At 42.1% G+C, this 18,707-nt stretch overlaps 1 protein-coding gene across 2 annotated transcripts in view; it reads left to right on the top strand.

Annotated features, from left to right (window-relative positions):
• The window catches only part of PRICKLE2 (prickle planar cell polarity protein 2), a 237,852-nt gene that overhangs the window by 144,207 nt on the left and 74,938 nt on the right, over positions 1 to 18,707 (top strand). Inside the window, exon 1 of one of the 2 annotated variants that reach the window (XM_077275938.1) lies at positions 11,429 to 11,983. The exons of the other annotated variant lie outside the window; for it this stretch is intronic. The gene's annotated coding sequence lies outside the window, so the exon portion shown is untranslated. Of the gene's footprint in view, positions 1 to 11,428; positions 11,984 to 18,707 lie in introns of those variants that run through there. 2 annotated transcript variants of the gene reach the window in all.

The following is an 18,707-nucleotide window of genomic DNA, read 5'->3' as shown; positions in this document are numbered from 1 at the left end:
CTCCTGTGATGTCTATACTACAGCCCCATGTCTCCGGTGATGTCTGTACTACAGCCCCATGTCTCCTGTGATGTCTGTACTACAGCCCCATGTCTCCGGTGATGTCTGTCCTACAGCCCCATGTCTCCTGTGATGTCTGTCCTACAGCCCCATGTCTCCTGTGATGTCTGTACTACAGCCCCATGTCTCCTGTGATGTCTGTACTACAGTACCATGTCTCCTGTGATGTCTGTCCTACAGCCCCATGTCTCCTGTGATGTCTGTCCTACAGCCCCATGTCTCCTGTGATGTCTGTCCTACAGCCCCATGTCTCCTGTGATGTCTGTCCTACAGCCCCATGTCTCCTGTGATGTCTGTCCTACAGCCCCATGTCTCCTGTGATGTCTGTCCTACAGCCCCATGTCTCCTGTGATGTCTGTCCTACAGCCCCATGTCTCCTGTGATGTCTGTCCTACAGCCCCATGTCTCCTGTGATGTCTGTCCTACAGCCCCATGTCTCCTGTGATGTCTGTCCTACAGCCCCATGTCTCCTGTGATGTCTGTACTACAGCCCCATGTCTCCTGTGATGTCTGTACTACAGTACCATGTCTCCTGTGATGTCTGTACTACAGCCCCATGTCTCCTGTGATGTCTGTACTACAGTACCATGTCTCCTGTGATGTCTGTCCTACAGCCCCATGTCTCCTGTGATGTCTGTCCTACAGCCCCATGTCTCCTGTGATGTCTGTACTACAGCCCCATGTCTCCTGTGATGTCTGTAGCACAGCCCCATGTCTCCTGTGATGTCTGTCCTACAGCCCCATGTCTCCTGTGATGTCTGTCCTACAGCCCCATGTCTCCTGTGATGTCTGTCCTACAGCCCCATGTCTCCTGTGATGTCTGTACTACAGCCCCATGTCTCCTGTGATGTCTGTACTACAGCCCCATGTCTCCTGTGATGTCTGTACTACAGTACCATGTCTCCTGTGATGTCTGTCCTACAGCCCCATGTCTCCTGTGATGTCTGTCCTACAGCCCCATGTCTCCTGTGATGTCTGTCCTACAGCCCCATGTCTCCTGTGATATCTGTAGCACAGCCCCATGTCTCCTGTGATGTCTGTACTACAGCCCCATGTCTCCTGTGATGTCTGTACTACAGTACCATGTCTCCTGTGATGTCTGTACTACAGCCCCATGTCTCCTGTGATGTCTGTACTACAGTACCATGTCTCCTGTGATGTCTGTCCTACAGCCCCATGTCTCCTGTGATGTCTGTCCTACAGCCCCATGTCTCCTGTGATGTCTGTCCTACAGCCCCATGTCTCCTGTGATGTCTGTCCTACAGCCCCATGTCTCCTGTGATATAGAGTCATGGCTGAAAGTACTGGCATCCTTGAATTTTTTCCAGAAAATGAAGTATTTCTCCCAGAAAATTATTGCAATCACATATGTTTTGTTATACACATATTTATTTCCTTTGTGTCTACTGGAACAACAAAAGAAAAAAGCCAAATTGGACATAATACTCAGCTCTGGTCACTTGCCCCAGATTCTGGTTACTCGATTCTTCACTCGGGTCTGGTCACTCAACTCTTCACTCGGGTCTAGTAAATTGATTTGGCGGCCATCCAGCTACGGGTTCAGGCACCAACTCCTCCCCTTCACTGACCACCTGGGCCTTTTATAATTATTAACTGCATCACAGCGGTCACCTGACCTGGTGTCTCCTGCAATCTCTTCCCCCTCAGGAGTCAGGCACTTCGTTATGCAGTTCCTGCTTGTGCAATCCTTTCTACTTTTTATTTTCCTACAATCTTTGCCTAGTTGATGACAACGCTGACTTGCAGACATCTTGTTATGCATTAACTGTGGCAATGTTCCCTTTTTCCAACTCCTTACAGTTTGCTTCATTGAACGCTGTAATTATGCAGATATTCTCCACTAGAGGTTCTATATAAAATTTCCCTGTCTATGTCTGTGGCCAGCGCAAATATTCTGGACGTTCCAAAGATATGACGCAAAGGTCAAAGGGGACTGAAGGTCAGACTGAAGTCATTTGTGTGCATTGTTCATACCACGGAAGCCTAGATAAGCCAGTCAATAACAGAAGAGGATCCTGGCTATTACTTCTGAGTGTTGAGCCCAGTAACCAATGTGCTCTCTCTATATTTCCCCACTGACTTGCACAATTTGCTACAAATCAAAGGTCCTGCCAGGTCTTTCAGTCTCCTCTATCTCCACCTTCCTGATAACAAGATGTGGTGCTGATAATATTATCTGATAAGAGTCTGCCTCTGCAAACATTCATCTCTTTACACCGGAGACTCTGAACTTAGGCTTCTATGGCCGGCAGAGCTGCTTCTAGTTGCATATTTTGCTTGGTCTGCATTGAGTTTTCCTATTAGTGGTGGTTTGACTTTTGAAGGGTTAACATATTTAGTTGGTGTGTCATGCAACAGACTTTCCTGTGTGGTGCACAAGATATCAGCTATTTGTCTTGTCCAGGTTGTGCAATCACCATGTGAAACAGAAGATCACAGCTGGAGACCAATAAGTGGTGGGAACCAGACTAGGATGATATCTTTCCAAGGAGGATGAAATTCTGAGTCCACCATACACATTAGATGCCTGTCAGCCCAGTGATGGTTTGGACTATCGTCTGGCCTCCAGCCATAGCGGCCGTCTGTCCCATAAACAGGAAAGCTTGTTAAGCCGAGAGCCGTCGCCAGACATATCTGACGGCATCTTGTTTCCAAGAGACAATATGATCTACATTCCAAAGTTGGACATGCTAGATGGATATTTCCCTGATAATAAATTGTCTTGGGCTCCCATACAGTTTAGACTTTCGTCCGAACCCATCTGTTGGCGGATGTCAGCCAACATTAGTCTCGTTTGTATGGGGCTTTACTTTATAAGTTCTGGAGCATCTTCCATTTAAAGTTGCCATCTCTTTTGGGACCACTAAAGAAGACTTGTCAATCGTCCCCATGAGTTCATTTTCCACGTGTCCCATAATTCTACTGCATCTCTACTTTTATTCTGTATGTGTCACCGTTTCCCAGTCACAGGCACCATTGAAAACAGGGAGGTTAATGCCATCGAGGAGAATTCCTTAGATGCCCAACGCAAGAACATAATGAGATCTCATGGTATCTTGCGAAATGGTACAAAACTCCCTAAGAGAAGGAACTTGGCCGAAGCCAAAGCACCAGTGGATCCTCCTTGTGGCCATTGGTAATGGTCCAAGTCCAAACACCTTCTAAATTCAAAGTTCCAAGTTTAAGCCATTTAAAGATATGGTCTCACCAAGGCATTTTTAAAATTGGTTTCCACCAATTTGGGTTCTATCGACCCCAACAACTGGCTAAAATTGATGATATGAAGATTGGTGATCATTTAAATGAATGGCTATCCATGTAACATGTGGACATGCCAGGTCTTCCAGAGTGGGATCATTTTTCCTCGTATGTATCAGGGGGGCATTTGCAAGTAGACAAGTCCCAATCAATGATACCGTCAAGGAACTTATGGATTGAGGCTTTCATCCAAAGACACCCCTTTAGGTATACTTGCCAACTTTTTGAGTGGTTGTCTGTGAGTATATTCAACACACCACCAGAAATTTTCATTTCTCCTTTTGAGACCTCTTTTATTTCGGAAATCTTCCAAAAACTATTGCTTCTGGGTTTCTAAGGGGCTTAGCTGGCAGCCGGAGAGAAAGAGTTATCCGGTAGGCTTTCCCTATTCCAGGAGGTCTGCACATCAGATCCATGTAGCTGTTATCATTTTCCAGATCAAGGATAGAGATTTCAGCAATGTCCATGATGTCCTTGTATCATCAGCATAGTTTACTCTGCCGGTATTTATGACTCCTTAAGAGGACACGTAGTAAATAGTACTCGCCCTTTCCATAATCCCATGTTTATTGCTGCTCCCCTGACCAAAAACAGCAGGTGATGATATATAGTATGTTTGTCCTTCGTGTCACCATGGGGGTCCCAAGAAAAAGACATCAAGAAGACATCAGAGGGGGAAATTGCTCCATGATGATTTCAACCAAACTTAGGAGGATCTGGGGTGATAATTATTGACCCAAAACTACAACTAGCAATTTTCTTGCACCCTTGTGTGTAAATAGCCCTAGCCCTGCCATACGTGGTGGGACACAAAGCAGCAAGGGACCCTCAGGTCACCTAAATCTGGTCATGGACATTAAAGGTTTTGCTAGTTTCAGTGGAATTCAAGATCAAACACATTGGGTAAAACCTCTGGAGTTGTTTGTGTTTCCTGGAGATAAGTGGAACCAGAGCTGTTGGGCAGTCGCTTATCCCTTTTTCTGTTGCAATTTTCATGTATGTGTGAAGTCAAATATGTATGTTCTTAGGGGAATTGATAGAGGTTACATGGGGAATTTGGTCTCATAGCTGTTTACTAACTAGGCCAACAACTGTCAGCTATCGCTATCGCATGACTTCAGCCATCTTAAAGTAAGGCTTTGTTCACATGTGACATTTTTAGCATTCTAATTTCTGCAGCCAAAACACTGTGTATAAAACATCTACTTTCTGCGGTTTAGACATATGATTTGTCTACAGAACGTGTTAATAAAGTTAGTTCTAATCACCAAAAACGCTGCAAAAAAAAAAAGACAGCACAAATGTTATTTTTTTGCAGCTTCTCATTACTTTTAATGGGTAACAATACGCTGCAAAAACGCTGAAAGAATCGACATGCTGCAAATTTTCAAAAACGCTGCAGTTCTCCAATTCAGTCTTCGGAAAAAAAAAAAAGCTGCACCGCCTAGGATTTCTTAAATCTCATAGCTTTTATCTGTACTTAAAGGGATTTTTCCATGAACAAAGTTAATTTTAAAGTTGATGTGAATCAATAAATCTTGGAATACTAATACTTTCCACAATTGGATGTGTTTAAAAAAAATGTTCCTGTGCTGAGATAATCTTATAAATGTGCCCCTGCTGTGTAATGTCTGTGTCTGACCGTACATGGTCTGATCATACCACATCTCCTGCATAGGGGGGGGGGACACAAGAGTATACAGATATTACAGCACGGGATCCCAGCTGATTCTTTTTGTGAGCTAAAGCATTTCCCTGCCTGTTTTTAAAAAATGTTTTACCAAAAAAAAAAATATATATATTTGCGATCCCCCTACATTAATGTCTGTATACTCTTTTGTTTCCTCTCCTGCCCAGGAGCTGTGGTATGATCAGACCATGTTCCGGCAAGGTCAGACACAGACATTACACAGTACACAGCAGGGGCACATTTATAAGATTATCTCGGCACAGGAACATTTTTTTTAAACGCATCCAATTGTAGAAAATATTATTATTCCAAGATCTATTGATTAAAATCAACTTTATTTGTGGGACAATCCTTTTAAAGGTATGCGCGCACGTTAAGTATTTGGTGCCGAAAATTTCTGCATCTCTTGGCAGTAAAAACGCAGCTGCAAAAACGAGTGTTTGTGCGTTTTTTGCTTTTTTAGGGAAGGTTTTGCCCCACTCTTTAGTAATGGTGAAACCTGCAGCAAAAACGTTGACAATCGACATGCTGCAGATTTAGATCGGCGAGTCACAAGTAAGCAACGTGTGCATGGGACTTCAGGTTTCTCCTCCACTGCCGACGTACAAGGGACAAATTTACTGTAGAAAAAGTCGTAAAATAGAACACAAATCTACATCGTTTTCTGGCACACGGGTTGGCAGACATAAACCTCGTAATAAATTAGTTTACTCTCGTACAAAAAAAATATATATATAATAAGATATTTTATTAAATTGTTTCCTACAATCCCAAAATCTGGGGTCTGCAACCCTGGAAGCGGGCTCTGCCTAGCTTCATCTTAAATGGTGCGCATGCTCAACCTTTGCTCCATCCATTGTCTATGGGACTGCCAGAGTACAGTACCTGGCAGCGATCAGTTGATGGAAGTCCGTCATCTGATTACATCTTTTTAAATTGCACATATGGCATATGCTGCTGACAATATGCAAATTGTATCCCCCCCTTATAAAAAAAGGGAGGCAGAACTGAACGATTTGTTTTGATCATTGGTCAGCTCTCGTTTTGGGCAGGAGCCTCCTTTTACTATAGGCCTGGTGCGAAACGAGCAGCTAGTTTTGCAAAGCAGAAAAGCCATGTCATGCAGCAATTAAATGTGATTGGGTGTGTGCGCTAATGTCTTCAAAGGTGTGACAAGCTTGTAAAAGTTATCTTATGCCTAGGGAGTGTGTAAAATTTCACTCAAACCTACACACCCATATTCCATTGAACTTAATTAAGGTTGATGATTTCTTATCTCATCGACCTTTTATGTGTTTATTATGTTTGGGCAGAACTGTTACTGATCTGTTTTACACTGTTTGTGTATATATGTATCTCCGTCAATGGTAATATATTTTTTTTTTTATATATACTTTATACGTCTGCGCAGAGAATAAATCCTACACCCCGGTCGTCAAACCCCCCCCCCCCCCCCCGCTGCGATAGTCATCCGCTCTAAACTTTATTGAACCAGATGAATTATTTAGCTCTGTTGCGTTTCTGAAGCCTCGAATTCTCGACGTTGCGGACGAGAAGCAGAAACAGAAGGTCATGGATTTCATAACACAAGAATACATAATGTCGTAGATCTACTCTGTCTTGCGTCGACACGTTTCGTGGTTTACCATACAATCGTATGGAAAACTTCCAGCTCACCCAAAGGCAACGAATAGAAACAAAGTTGTTGTTTTTTTTCCCATATTTTTTTTTCCCATTACTCAGTTACAGAACTTTTCTGCTCGTAGTCCTCTTAAAGAGAAGCTAATGCTATCATAAAAATGACCCGATGTTTAAATAAGGTTTTATGTTACATGTATTTTTATTAAAAATGTGGTAATGAGTTTTGTTTCTTTCATATCACGATTTTTATTTAAAAAAAAATTGGTAATCTTGCAATTTCTACTCTTTTGTTTTAAACCGTTTTCAGCAGTTTCCTTATCATCAGAGGCAGGGTTACAATTTGGTGATTTTTAAAGGGAAGCTATCATCAGAAAATGACCGATTGTTTAAATCTGTTTTTTTTGTGTTGTATGTATCTAAAAATAAAATAAATAAAAAGTTGCAGTTTTTTTTTTCTCCCTGTCCCTTCAGGAAGGGTTTTCAGCAGGGCTTGCTATCACTAAAGGCGGGATTACAATGACAGGTAACACTTCAATGCACAGGATCCACCAATCACACAGCCAGAGATGTAAAGAGGGTGCAGGGGTCGCCGCTTCACTTTGGCCCTGGAACCTTTTTTTTAATTTTTTAACGGCCTTCGGCTCCATCTCGAGCCATGGCGGCTTGATGGATGAACGTTCTGTAGGAAGATTGATCTTGTACAAACCTAGATAGGTCCACCAGGGTCTTCTCCATTGTTATCCTGATAGTATCAAGCCATCAGGTTGCTGGTCTTCCTCTTCGCCTTGATCCTTCTCCAGTGATTGCTCTCTCTGTATGATCCTGGAGACAAGAGATGTCCGAAATGTCCTTATGAGAAGGCCAGAAATATAAAGGACCCATGACAGTTGGGTGATCTCTTGAAGATTATGTATTTAGACCAATGAACTTCAAGTTACGTCACTGGTCAAAGCTGATCCTACTCCCCTTCCCGTTACAAAGACCATTGCACACACTCATTAGTTGCCTCCATTCAAAATATCAGAGTCTGTTCATTGTGGCAAATGTGCATTCAGACTCTATTCTTTGTGGCTTTTGTGCATGTGTTGTTTCCTGAAACCGGAAATTAGAGCCCAAAAAAAAAGTCATTAATGGCCAGTGTGAAAACGGCAAGAGTTCTATAATTATTTTTAATACAGATTGTGACATGAAAAATAAAATGGCAAATAAAAAAATTCGCGTAACGCAAAAAGTTTATTTAAGCAATAGGTCATTTGTTGATATTTTTTCTCTTTAAACGAGCCACATTCACATTCTCAATCTTTTGTTATTTTTCTTAATTAAGTCCTTTCTCAATCCAAACAGGAACAGGAACCCCAATTGAAAAATTAAACTTTGTTAACTTTTCCCTCTAAAAAAAAAAAAAAGTGATCTGTAGTTTCCAGCTGTCAACCTCCTGCGCTCAGCATGCTCTTACAGCCACAAGCTACCAGGAAATGCTGGGAGTTATAGTTTCCCGACAGCTCGAGAGCCACCAGTTGCAGATTCCTGCCCCATAAAGTCATGTACATCAGATAGGTGTAGTCCAATGTGAAACGACCTTCAAATTTGTCTGGCAGTGCATTGTGGGCGTGTCTATTCTATCCAGGTGTACTGACACACCCCTTATGCACTTCCAGGCTAATTTGCGTGTGACTTAGAAGCTTGATTTCTCAGCAGTAGCCCATCAGACTGCTACAAGTAAAGAACATTGCAAAGAAAGGATCAGTGGTAAATAATATGTGAGGTTGCAGAAATTCTAGCGAGCAGCATCTGGGTAAGTCATAAAATGATCACTAGGGGGTAATTTTAATTTGGCCACTTGGGGCAGCGTTTCTGCTAATTAAATTGGGCCTCGTGCAGCCACTAGGGGCAGCGCTTCTGTCGGTGAAAGCCATTAGTGGCAGTGTTTTTGCAATTTGAATTGTACTCAATGTGGCCACTAGGGGCAGTGTTTCACTCGCGTAAAACAATTTTTATTTTTTTCGTTCTGCTGAGAAACCCGAATGCTCGCTGTGAGGTTTATTGCACAGTGTGCAGTATAATAACTGCTTTTGATTATGGTATATTAAAAATTCAGGTTTGGCAGAATTCCTCTTACGCTTAAGCCAAGACAAACCGCCATTAGATGAGACCTTGCCTCAAAACAGCTGGCGTACCACTAGGAATTCCCATTGTCCTTCATACCCTCGGCCACATTTCTGAAAATGAGAACCGCCGAACAACAAAAGTAGGTCATAGGCACAGATGTATGACCCTGATTAGATGAATGGGTCTAATATTTTTGGAATTGTTAGAACTTTTATATTCCCTGATTTAAAAAAATAAATAAATCTCCAGTCGTATACGGGAAATCTATAGCCAAAAATCTAGTATTAGGCAAACGTCATGACTTCCCATCTGTTCCATGTTATAAATGATTCTGTTATCATACCAACCACATTATTAATGCAAGACCATAGACGCCTGTATTACCTTACCAACCACCCTTGGGTTATAGTGGCCATATCAATACTATGATGACCACCTTTGCCCCAAATTTACAGAAATTAGTTTAAGGGACTGTCCAAATCTTAAAAAGTATTTTTATTGGTTGAATCTACTTCTTTTCTTGTTCCTGAGATCCCCAGTGATCAACTCTGCAAAACAAAAAGGCAACATACTCTGCAGTGCCTCCAGAGGGGAAATTAAGTATTACATGTTGACTCATGCTGAGTCCTCCAAAAATGGAGACACTTGTAGCTGATTTTTTTTCCCTGTGATTAGTAGAAAGGGGAATAAATAATAGACCCTTTCCATTAAAAGGGTTTTCACAATATCTCACTTTATTCTCTATTCATAGGATAGGGGCAAGGGCGGACATATCATTGGTGCAACCAGGGGTCCAAGAGGTAATGGGGACCATTTCCAGCCCCAAAGCAGGTGGAATTGTGCATTATGATGAACTTTTGGGCTGCAAAGTGTCAATTTATTGTTCTTGCAAATGGGCCCTTTTCTGTCTGGGAAGGGGATAACTTTCTGATTGCTGGGACCCACATTGATCAGCAGTAAAAGGCTCTGGAAGCCACGTCTTGAATGGAGTAGGGGTGTACATGTTCAACTTCAGCTCCATTCATTGTCTATGGGACTGTTGGAGAAAGCCGATCACAATGATCTCTGTTCATTGGCAGTGGGACTGCTGGAAAAAGCTGTTACAAGTTGACCCTAGGCAGAAAATTTCTCCGAACGAGAACCTCTGATTTGGGGAAAACCTCTTTAAGGCCTCACTCAGGCGTCCGTTTTTCTCACATTATTTTGATCAGAGTGTACTGAATTTTTCTTGTACGTGGAATTAAAAAAATAAAGTTTCTCCCTTTTCTCCTGTGTGATAGTCCATGAAAATTAGACTGCACTCGGGAGGCATCTGAGTGCTGTCCAATTTTTCCAAGGACCCATAAACTTGCATAGCCAATTTTAATCCAACCCTCAAATCAAAATGGGACATGTCTCCCCGATTTTCTGTGGACCGCATGTGGAATCGGTAAGCCAAACCTCCACCTCTAACTCCGACTCCTCAATTTCCATGACACCGACTCCACCACAGTGGACTCCGACTCTGGCTCCACGACTCCGACTCCACAGCCCTGCCAGGGCCGTGGAGTCGGTAAGCCAAACCTCCGACTTCGACTCCTCAATTTCCATGACTCCGACTCAAACTCCACCAAAATGTGCTCCAACTCCATGACTCCGACTCCACAGCCCTGTGCGAAAGATCACTGACATGTGAATGAAGCACGGATAGCACTCGTATGTGGGGATCGAACATCAGCATGAGCCCTAACTCAGAATGTCCTAGTAGGGCTGTGGAAAGGGTGTTTTTTAAATTCAGCTACCCTCTTAAAGAGAACCTTTCACTCATTTTTTTTTTAGTTTATACCGAGTATGTCCTCCAATTGCCTGTCCTCCACTGATTCTGGAACAGTTTTTCTTTTCGTTCTGGACGCCTCCGTTCCAAAGTTATACCCCTTGTAATAATAGTGCAAATTTCCCCCCTTCAGCTGACTGGGCGTGTACCACAGAACTTCATTGTGGGTGTGGCTTTATTTTGATTGGTGGGTATCAGAGGGGGAAAAAGAGAGACGTTGAAGAGACAATTTGTACCATTATTACCAGGGGGTATAACTTTGGAACGGAGGGGCGCAGAAGAAAAAGAAAAACTATTCCAGAATCAGTGGAACAGCGAGAATTGGAGGAGTTTTTCAGTATAGATATTATAATATATAGATATTATTTTTTTAATCAATAGATCCAATCGTTTCCATTTTCATCTATTAAAAATATCTAAAAAAAAAAATCTAAAGGACTTTTGAGGATCTTTTCTGTGTCCATCCTTCAACCCCCGTAATCTAAAGGCTGCCTCAAATAACCCACGTCCTCTTAAGATAAAAAAGCAACATAAAACAGATGCTGGATACAAAGCGGTAACATAATACGGAAAATGTGTTCTTGTTTGGTCGTCGACCAACTAGATTTGTTGAAAAAAAAAAAGCGCAGCGTTTTATAGTTTTCCTCTTAATTATTGTATCGTCGCCAGATGTTTAGCACCAGGACTAAATGGGTCGTGTTTGGGCTAAACACCCCGAGGGGTTATTGATCTGTTAGGGGAGGTGGGTTTCTATGTGAGTGGATGATGGGAGGCAGCCAGTGACCAGTGGTAGGGTCCCAGGGCAGACTGGGGCTTGCTGCTGACATCACTGCAGCATTAGCATTCAGCAGAGGCAGCTCTGCAACCAGCGCACATTCTGCCACAGGGAGAGAAGCTGCCAATTACTCTCCATAGGGCTGAGCATTGCCTTTACAAGATCTTACAGAGCAAATTGGACATAACATTGCTGCTACTACAAAGGGTCACTGACATAGAAGAAAAGGGACCCTGAGACCCCCTTGTGTGCACTGGATCTTATCCTGCTGGGAGAGAAAAGAAGGTTTGGGAAGAAGGGGGGAGTTCTTCTTAAAGACCCAGCCAGAAAGGGCAGGAATCACACTTGTCCTGCTGATGGCTTGCACAGTAGACTTCTTCTCCGCCAGCAGCCTGCTGCTTGATGTGTGCCTCTGCTCTAAAGGGCTTTGACAAAGCTGCTCACTGCTCATTTCAGCTCAAGTGACTCCCAATGTCTTGTCAAGCTGAGCAGCAGAGCAGAAGGCTGGATGGGCAAGTGTGTGTGAGGCTGGAGAGCATGGCAGAGGAGGGCAGCACAGTCAGTGAGGAGCAGGAGATCTGAGGAGCCTGGGGTCTGGACTCTGCTGCTGCTGCTGGTAGGTGGCATCTTCTTATTTCATGGCTGCAGACTCCGAGTTGGGTTATGTTGTCTGTGACTTACTGTCTTCTGTACACTTACAAAGTAGATGTGGCATGGGCATTATATATAGACCTATAGGGTACATTGGAAAACAGAGTAATATACACTGCTATAGAATCATCTATCTATTATCGATCATCTATTATCTATTATCTATAATCTATCTATTTATCATCTATCTATTTATCTATCATCTATTTATCTATCTATTATCTATCATCTATCTATTTTCTGTTTTTATCTATTATCTATCTCTCTATCTAGCTATCATCCAATCATCCATTATCTATTTATCTAGTGCGTATCTATCTATTTCTGTCCCCTACCCCATGACTATTTATCTAGCTATCTGCTGTACATCTATTGATTTCAAACAGTATCTATCAATCTTTTTCTATCTATTATCTATCTATCTATTATCTATCTGTTGTCTATCTATTATCTATCTGTTTTCTATAGTCTATCTGTTATCATCTATTATCTCTATCATTTATCTATCCTCTATCTATCTATTATCTATATTCTATCTATTTATCTATTTATTATCTATCTATGCATCTATTATCTAGCTCTCTGTTATCTATCTATTATCTATCTCTCTGTATAGCTCTCTATCTGTAACTGACGTAGCAGAGCTGAGTTTGTGGACTGGCACAGGACTGCAGGTAACCCTACTAAGTTATACTAATTTAGAAATAAACAAGATAGATAGGTTGTAGAGATTAGATAAATCGGATCTAGATATTAGAAGTGAGGTTAATAGATATGCCCTAGATAGATAGATTGATGTAGATAGATATTAGGCAAAGCATAATAATAATAGATGATACATAGATGTTAGATAAATATGAGCTAGATGTGATTAGCTGGGTAATAGATATGTTCTTTTCAGATATAAGATAGATAGATATAAGCTGGATAGAAGGCAGCTCCGCATAGAACAGAAGAGTTGGGAGAATGTGTCAGCTTATACAACAGAAGGATGCATTGATTGTATTTTGTGCTGCTCCATTATTTGCAGGGGGGATGTAGTTGACTTGCTGGGGGCGGTGGACTGTGACTTGCTCCACATAGAGATTCATCTTTTTTCGCTTTTGTTTGGAGCCCAGCGCCCTGCCCCGTCCTCAGGACCCACTTTACCTTTTCTCTATGGGACAGAATAATGACAAGATAATTATTCGCAGCAGATGCACTCCTTCTCCGCAGAGCCAGCTCCAGTTTAGCATATTCCATTTATTTCGTGTCCATTTGACTTGGGGCTCAGGCGTCCAGACACCATTGTGCCTCATTCATCATTTCTTTATCAATTTAAATGCTTCCTCTCATTTATAATTGAGGGGCTTTTTTTTTTACTCCCAGTGGGAGGACACCGTAACCGATAAAGTTACTAAGGTCTATTTCAACAAGAAAAGTCTTGCATTACCATAATTATTGATTTAATCATTGATTTGCCCTCATCTGTAACATAGAGATGTAGCAGAGCTGAATGTGTTTTCTTCTTTACAGCTGCGTCATTTGTGTATCATAGTAATTAAACATGTTACCTGCAGTCCTATGTAAAAGTGGTGTTTTATGATATGTTGTGCCTGATTACAAACTCGGCTCTGTAGATTACTTGACATTACTCTCTACCGCATCCTGCAAGCTAAACACTGCTGGATCTGTCAAAACAGGGGTGTTAGTAGTTATAGAAAATACCTGGGGCACCATTAGACAATGGCAGAGGTGGAGGAGGAAGATATAATTGAATGTAGTTATTACTGGCAAAATACCCAGGGCACTGATGCCAGGAGCTGGCAGTGCCACTAGCCCACTCAGCAGAGCTGTTCCTTACAAAGTCAGCCCAGCTATATCTTAGGTGCACTCTCTTTTTTACTGTATAAGTGTCATTGCTTCAGTGTTTGCCTCCTAGTAACAGAGTAAACTGAGCTTAATCGTATCCCATTTGTTTGCACAGATGGGTCGGTATTAAATGACTTGACACTATGGACACTAGTCAAAACTTCATCCTAGTTAGCAAATGTGACTCCCTTTTGACACTCAAGACCCAGTCCCTTAGCTATGGTCTAGTATAGTAATGTGTATGTAGTGGGGTCTGAAGGTTGGGCAGGTTCTGGAGATTTCTGTCGATAGTGGGCAGTAGGTTGGAGATTTCCGGGAGAGGTCTGCACGTTCGGCAGATTTTTGTAGGCTATTTTCATGTTGGGTTAAGCAGTTTATGTAGGAAGACTGTAGGTTGGGCAGATCGTGTAGGGGTCTGTAGGTTGGGCAGATTGTGTAAGGGTCTGTAGGTTGGACAGTTTGTGTATGGGGTCTGTAGGTTGGACAGATTGTGTAAGGGTCTGTAGGTTCGACAGTTTGTGTATGGGGTCTATTGGGTGGGAAGATTGTGTCAGGGTCTTTAGGTAGAGAAGATTTTTTTAGGGGTTTGTAGGTTGGGCAGATACTGTAGGGATCTGTAGGTTGGGCAGATTTTGTAGGGATCTGTAGGTTGGGAAGATTGTGTTAGGGTCTGTAGGTTGGGAGGATTGTTTCGGGGTCTCTAGGTTGAGCAGATTGTTTAGGGGTCTGTAGATTGGGCAGATAATGTAGAGATCTGAAGGTTGGGAAGATTGTGTTAGGGTCTGTAGGTTGGGAGGATTGTGTCGGGGTCTTTAGGTAGAGAATATTGTTTAGGGGTCTGTAGGTTGGGCAGATACAGTAGGGATCTGTAGGTTGGGAAGATTGTGTTAGGGTCTGTAGTTTGGGAGGATTGTGTTGGGGTCTCTAGGTTGAGCAGATTGTTTAGGTGTCTGTAGGTTTGGCAGATAATGTAGGCTCCTGTGTCGGGGTTTGTAGGTTGAGCAGATTGTGTAGGGATCTGCAGTTTGGGAGGAATGTGTCAGGGTCTCTAGGTTATGTAGTGTAGGGGTCTGTAGGTTGGGCAGATTTTTTAGGAGTTTGTAGGTTGGGTGGTTGGGTAGATAGTGTAGGGATATGTTGGTTGAGCAATTTGTGTTGGGGTCTGTAGATTGGGCAGATTGTGTTGAGGTCTGTAGGTTGGGATGATTGTGTCGGGGTCTCTAGGTTGAGCAGATTTAGTGGTTTGTAGGTTGGGCAAATAGTGTAGACGTCTGTGTCGGGGTTTGTAGGTTGGGAAGATAATGTAGGGATATCTTGGCTGAGCAAATTGTGTCAGGTTCTGTAGGTTGGGTAGCTTCTGTAGAGGTATCCTATATTATGTAGTGGCTCAATTCAAATTCAAATGAGCTTTATTGGCAGGACTAAGTACATGTTAGCATTGCCAAAGCAAATGGTAAAATAGGGGGACAGGGGTAGGGATGCATATGGAGGTCCAGAATATATCAGGCTCCTTTTAGAAGATAGGGGCATGTCCAGGGTGGGGTATAGGAGTCCATGATATACTGGTCTCTAGGTTGGGCTGATTTTGGAGGAGTCTGTAGGTTTGGTATTTTCTATAGGGGTCTGTTGCTTGGGCAGATTCTGTAGGGTGTTTCCAGGATGGGCAGACTTTGGCAGGGTGTGTTGCTTGTCTAGTTTGTGTAGAGGGTCATGTGGTTGGGAAGATTTTTTAAGGAATCTATAGGTTACGAAGATTCTAGAGAGGTCTGTAGGTTTTATATCTTTTGTCGTGGTTTATAGCTTGGACAGATTCTTTAGGGTGTTTCCAGAAGGGGCTGATTTTGGAGGGCTGTGTAGCTTGTTTAGTTTATGTAGGGTATCTGTAGATTGGGCAGATTATGTAGGAATCTGTAGGTTGGTTAGATACAATAGGGGTCTGTAGGTTGGATAGATTGGATATATTCTGTAGGATTCTGTAGCTTGGGCAGATTCTGAAGGGTGTTTCCAGAATGGGCTGATTCTGGAAAGGTGTGTTGCTTGTTTAGTTTATGTAGGGGGTCTACAGATTGGAAAGATTCTTAAAGAGTCTATAGCGTTCACAGATTCTGGAGGGGTCTGTAGTTTGGGCACATTCTGGAGGAGGGTGTGTAGGATGGGTGGTAGAATGGCAGATCCTGCTCAAGAAAGATGTAAGTCTTAAGTATTGGTTCTTTTCACATTTGTAGCTTTGGCAAAAATAAAAAAAATATCCAAAAATGAAATGAATCCCTTGTAGATGAAGCCCAGGAGGAGTTGATTTAGAAGTGGTACATTACATAAGGAAATGTATCCCATGTGTTCCGAACATTTCAAGGAAAACAATGAAAGGAAACCATTTCATCCAGTATGTGAATAATTACACGGACCAATTTTCTGATCAAAAGATAACCTGTAAACTCGATGCCATGTCCATATTAACGTTACTCCGGGAACTCCTGCTGAGAATCTCAGACATGCAGGGTAAATCGTTTCATGCCCGCCTGTCTGTTCCAAATCACTGGAAATATGCGATATCCCGTAAAATAGGCATTTCACTTTCCCCTTTCTATACTGTAACTCCTCGTAGTTTTTGCTTGGCTTAAAATCGTAGGATTATAGAAAAAAACAAAACCCTATATAATCCACCATCGTATGGAATATTTTGGAGGATAGTTTTTGTTCCCCTCCCTTATCTTTGATTATGTTTGCATGCTTGGCATATGCAAATAGTTTTGTAAATTTATTGTTGTTTTTCTTTGTTTGTTTTGTTTTATTTTATTTCTAGTGGTCTTGCTTTGGGCTATTGAGCACTGCCCCTCCTATCTATACCCTTCCCATATGTTTGCCTTGGGGTATTATTTAATTGCATAAACCCCCCACTAGATCTATTAGAGGGCTGACTCCTATAGATCATTCTTTTTATAAAGTTTCCCCCCTTCTACTTTTTTTTTTTGTTAAACAGTTATTATTTCTTTTATTTTTGTTTACATTTTTAATATTTTATTAAGCGGACTTATTTATTTATTTTCCTTTTTTTTTTTTTTACATATATACTTTGTGTTATTTTCGAATTACCGCCTCCATGGGAAATTATTCACGAGACCCAATTCTATTAACATAATTATTCATAAACCCATAAGTGACGTCTAAAAAGACGTAATTAATTGTGGTGCGTGATGATGACTTGTCAATGTGTTATCTGGTAGACGTCATATCTTTGTGTCTTTCCGTCCATTCTTTACTAAGGTAACACGTGCAATGGGAAAGAATTAATTTCTTGGTAATTAATTCCTCGTTAACAGCTGGAATGTACAAGAGCCAAAACAATGACCTTTCTAATTAGGCAATTAAAAGTATCCAGCTGGTCATCCCTCATTTATGCTTTGGCTTTAGTAGCGCTATATTGACTCGATAGTCCCAGAATGACATCAGTCTTGGGGGAAAAGAAGACAAATGATAAATATTACACCCGGGCACATCTGTGTTGGGTCCCATTGACTCTATGTTATGTATATTGTACCATCATGTGCCCTCATTCGTCTTCTTCCTTCGGGGTCCACTCCTAAACCAACAGTGTTTTTTGAGGACATACGAATCCCTTACAAATGTTGCACTGGTTTCATATCCCCCTTCCCCCAGCTTAGGGTTAACAGCCTTAACCAGTAAGCCAACGTATTGAATCGAAGTCTTCCTTTAGGATGAGGTTTAACAAGCTGGTTGCACAACGTTTCATGGCTTCCTTCATTGCTGATTACATGGGATTCCTGTAAACAACCCTTTTATTGGAGTCTCCATAAAGAGTTATAAAGGATTTATAGATATCCGATGCAAATGTTGGTTTATTGGTCACCTGGGTTTGTGCTGATGAGCCATTGAAAGGCTAAAGAGGAAGTTGTTGACCAAGCCGTGGAGATAAATCTATCTGGTGAGGTCTCATTCGACCTCTTGTATGACCCTAGTGCCTACCAAAATGGTGAGAGCACCCCAATAGATCTTGCTGGTTTTGGGGAAGGAATAACCCGTTTTGTACATAAAACCAATAACCCGAATACTGTGTGCCATTATATATGATATAATACGTATTATGCTGGAACAATAGATGTAGCACAGCTCCTTCCCCAGAGAGGAGGAGATGCGGACAGAACCTAATCTCTGTGCTTTCATGCCTTAGCTAGGATTCCAGCAACAGACAGGGCTGCCATCTGTTATTAAATGCTTATATAAGGAGATGACTCTGCTGACCACATACTCTGAGGATAATGAGATGACTCTGCTGACCGTGTCCTCTAATGATAATGAGGCGACTCTGCTGGTCACATACTCTAATGATAATGAGGCGACTCTGCTGACCACATAGTCTGAGGATAATGAGATGACTCTGCTGACCGTGTCCTCTAATGATAATGAGGCGACTCTGCTGGTCACATACTCTAATGATAATGAGGCGACTCTGCTGACCACGTCCTTGAATGATGAGATGACTCTGCTGACCACATCCTTGAATGATAATGAGGTGACTCTGCTGACCACACCCTCTAATGATAATGAGATGACTCTGCTGATCACATCCTCAAATGATAATGAGATGACTCTGCTGACCACATAGTCTGAGGATAATGAGATGACTCTGCTGATCACATCCTTTAATCATAATGAGATGACTCTGCTGACCACGTCCTCTAATGATAATGAGATGACTCTGCTGACCACGTCCTCTAATGATGAGATGACTCTGCTGACCACGTCCTTGAATAGTAATTACATGACTGTTGACCACGCCCTCTAATGATGAGATGACTCTGATGACTCTGCTGATCACA

The sequence above is a fragment of the Ranitomeya variabilis genome, chromosome 8 (assembly GCF_051348905.1).
Source record: "Ranitomeya variabilis isolate aRanVar5 chromosome 8, aRanVar5.hap1, whole genome shotgun sequence".
Lineage (NCBI taxonomy): Eukaryota > Metazoa > Chordata > Amphibia > Anura > Dendrobatidae > Ranitomeya > Ranitomeya variabilis.
This window is presented reverse-complemented; position numbering and strand designations above follow the sequence as displayed.